This window comes from Phyllostomus hastatus, unplaced genomic scaffold (assembly GCF_019186645.2).
Source record: "Phyllostomus hastatus isolate PE091 unplaced genomic scaffold, TTU_PhHast_1.1 phas_scaffold_21, whole genome shotgun sequence".
Taxonomy (NCBI): domain Eukaryota; kingdom Metazoa; phylum Chordata; class Mammalia; order Chiroptera; family Phyllostomidae; genus Phyllostomus; species Phyllostomus hastatus.
Genome location: NW_025334017.1, coordinates 24,329,544 through 24,333,789, shown reverse-complemented (window position 1 = coordinate 24,333,789; position 4,246 = coordinate 24,329,544).

Genomic DNA, 4,246 nt, shown 5'->3' with positions numbered 1-4,246 from the left:
GGACAGGTGGACGGATGTTTGGATGGCTGGCTGGCTGGCTCATTTCTGTTTATTACAACACTCAACATGATACAAGAAACAAAACAATTTTGTCATGGAAGCGATGACAAACGGGATTCCATGAATGCTGTTTTAAATATTAATTAACTTCCCGGAATCCATCTGTGAGATTTCTTTTGGAGGTTTTACTCAGGAGTTCTGTCTCTAAGGTGGGCCCTGAGAAGGCTGCTGTGATCTTCTGGAGAAACCATTGCTTTCCTTTGAATGGCCACCGTTTTGTGAATTAAAGCAGAAGGTAAAGCGCAGGTGAAAAAAACAAAAAACAAAACCACACACTCATACCGAGTATGACAGAAGCCATGTAGCATAAATGCTGTAAATGTGGACTTGGGTATCGGGCAGACCTGGGTTCCACGTCCATGTCCGTTTCTTATTAGTTATGTGTTGCTGGCTCTGCCACATCCAGCTGTGTGACCTTGGGCAAGTCACTGGACCTCTCTTTGCTTCAATTTCCACACTTGCACAATGGGAATAATAACAGCGCATACATTGCAGGGTTGTTGTAGGGACAAAGTGACTCAATATACAGACACCACTCAGAAAAGTGTCTGGCATATAGTTAGCTTTGATAAAGCGTAAGATAAGTGTAACCTCTTATTATGGTTAGGGTTGTATTAGTCTATTGATGAGGGAAACTTCAACAAGATAGAAGTTTATCTTTCAAATAACTCAGAGGTAGGCAGCACAGGGTGGGTACAGCAACTGCCGTGCTCCCCACAGCCAGTAGGGACCTAAGTTCCTTCTTTCTCCACTGCCATTTGATACATGGTTTATATCCTCAAAGTCTAAAACGGCTACTCAAGTTCCCATCACTATTCAGAAAGAAGGGATGGAGAAGGACCTCAGGACAGAGTCAATACCCCGCAAAAAACACACCCAGATGGCTCACAGAGTTCTTTTATTTGCATCTCCTGGACCAGAACCGGCCACAGGGCCACAACTAGCTGCAAGGTGTATTGGGAAATGTAGTTTTTTCACTGCGCGGGCTGCCACCCCAAATAAAATTGGCATTGTGTCACTAAAGATGAAATAGAAAATGGATATTGCTCCTTAAGCAAGTCATTTAACTTCAAGTTTTAGTTTTTCCATTTGTAACGTGGGAACAGTCGTTTACACCTCGCACAGCTGCCTGGGAGCTGGCGCGAACCGAAGTCCGACCGCTGCTAGCGCGGTGCCCACCGCCAGCAACACAAACGTCAGCTGTCTTTGTGAGAAGGAAAACTGTCTGTGCACATGTTTAAAAATAAGTTAGACAAAGCCAAATGGGACAAAAAGAAGAAAAATATCTCTGCAAACATGTACTGATAACTTCAGAAAGAACCTGCTCTATCTGCAGGTTTTTCCAATGCTTTGGCTCTCTTTAGCTCGATGGATTCTCAGCTGACAGCATTCCAGTTCTAAATACCACATCATCCTGCTTTGCTACTAACAAAGGGCCACTGTGTACCTGGGTGAGGCTGCCTCAGACTCACTGTTCTGAGTCTTCCTGGCCTCACCCACCATCCAACTTCTGTCCCGAGTTCTAGACCAATGGCTTGTGAACCCTGCTGATCCTAAGGTTCACTCACCTGGAGAGTTCTGTAAAAATACAAACACTCCCTCCCCACAAAATACAGACTCCCAGTCCTCATCCCAGGAATCAAGCCCAAAAAACTTCTACATCTGCCTCAGCTGTGTCGAACTAACTCTGGGTTTTTTGGACTAAGTGACTCAGCAACTTGAATGTTTACATAATACAGAGGAATGTATTTTGAAACACAAACAGGAATTGAATGTTGCTAGGCGTCAGGCATGGCTCTAAGCACTTTACATGGTCTCGCATCTAGGTACTACTATTCTCCTTTATACAGATCAGGAAACAGAAGCACAGAGAGGCTAAACAACTTGTTCAAGGTCACACAGCTAATAAATGGGGGAACTGGGAGCTGGGATTCAAACCTAGGCAGTCTGGCTTCTGAGAGCCTAATCGCAATCCTCTACCACCCTTCCGTCTGTACTGAACAATTAGGGCACTTCAAAACAAGTTATTTAAAAATTTGAACAGACTTCCTCCTAATATCTATTAAGTAAATGCAAGATAATCTTGTTCATGATCATTGATCTTCCCAAGCATGTTGTGGCACAAATGAGTCTTTTATAAAGCCTCTTTTTTAAGAAAAATTTGATTTTAGAGAAAGAGAGGAAGAGAGAAAAAGAGAGAGAGAGACAGAAGGAAGCATCAGTTTGCTGTTCCATTCATTTATGCATTCATTGGTTGAATCTTGCATGTGCCTTGATTGGGGACTGAACCTACAAACTTAATGTATGCAGGACGATGCTCTAACCAACTGAGCTACCTGGCCAGGGTCCAGATAAGTCTCTTATAAAAAAATATTTTGAGGCAGCCATCAAAAATAGTGTGGAAACTATATTTTCATGTGTACCTGTTCACTACAATGCTCTTTATGTAAAGAAATATACCCACATCCACATATACATATACATATACACACATACACACTAATGCCTAGAGAAAGTCTGGAAGAAAACAGAGCAAAGCATGACAGTTATTCTGTGTGGTAACATCACCCTTTATTTATATGAAATAAACATGTGAATTTTGTCTAATTAAAAAAATCCTTAAATTTTAAAAATAAGCAAAAACCAAAGTAAAACAACAACAATATCCTTGCTGTTTCCTTGGAGAGTCTTTTAAGAGTTCTTTACTTAAAGTTCCGCCTACAAGACCCTTGACAAGGAAATCTGATGGAACTATTGGGTTGCAGGTGTGGTTTGCACAGTGGCCAAGCTACTGGTTTTAGTCTAACAGGTGTGGGTGTAAATCTCGGCTGTGAAGTGTCCCGGCTGAGACACCTGTCAAACAGGTCACTCAATGACCCTGCCTCACTCACCCACCTGTGGAAAGCTCAAGGGGCATTGGAGGCTGAACACACATACACAGGTGTTTGATACTTGGTAATCTGTGGTTAGCAAGGAGCTGTATCCTTGGAATATAATGCAGAATTTGTTAAGTCCAAAACCGGCACTTTTTTGGCTAATAATAAAGATTGTAAATAATTTACTGATTAGAGGTAAGCATCCATTCCCATGAAGAGATCTGAGGAACAGAAAAGGTCAGTCTGCTCCTGAGGAACTAGCTGAGGTTTAAGGTAGTGATTGTTTATAGTTCAATATATGCTTGTTACCCGGGACAGGCAGTCACCCTAAGCCCTGACCCACAGCTTCACATGCAGTCACACCCTCGGGTCCCTTTCTTCCGTCCTGGGGTCCAGCTGGTTCCCACCCTACCCACAACCATCTCCTGGGCTCTAATGGGGCTCTTAAGCCTTTGCCCTCCTCATCCCACTTCCCTCTGCTTCCTCCCAAACCGGGTTGCTGAACCTGCTGTCTCGAAGGCCACCGGTGACGTTCTTATTGCCAAATCCAGGGTTCAGCTTTATCTTCTTGTACCTTGCTCTATTAATCATCACTTTCTCCATGTCTCCAAGAGCCTTTCTTTTGGTCTGTAAACATGCTCCAATCCCTGGTAGGCTGACAATGTAATAAAAATATAATAACCTTAGCCTCATGTAATTCTGCGTCATTGGCTCAAGTCCTACCAAATCCTGAAATACTGCTTTGTAAAGGTTACCAATGACCTATCACTTGTTGGTTGGTGGCCCTCTGTTGCTTTTGACCTTCTTGGTTACTTCCTCCTTCCTGAAACTCTCCATCCCCTTACTTGCTGCCACTTCCTGCTGCACATGTCATCATGCCCTCTTGAAATGAGGGGTTTGTTCTTACCCCCAAGTCTTTGCTCTTGCTGAAACCGTACCACCACCATCACCACGAGGCCCCTCCACACTCTAGTCCTCACACCCAACACCCAACCTCAACTTGTCGCCTTCCAGACCCTCCTCCTCCCTGGGTTAGCTTCCATTTACCCTGTAAGACCCCGCTCAAGCCCCACGTCCCCAGGAATCTCTCCTTAGCACCCCTCTTAGTACCCGTCTGGACAAAAGCTGGGCTGGGTGCCCCCTCCTGGTGGCTACATAACACTCACGTATGAACTTCTAACATTATGTTCTAATTATGTCTCCCCAAAATGACCATGAGCTCCCTGATACAATTTTCAGAGTCACTTCTTATTCTTCTCTGGGTTTCTAGCACTTGATGCAGTGCTAGATACATAGTAAGAACTTAAATG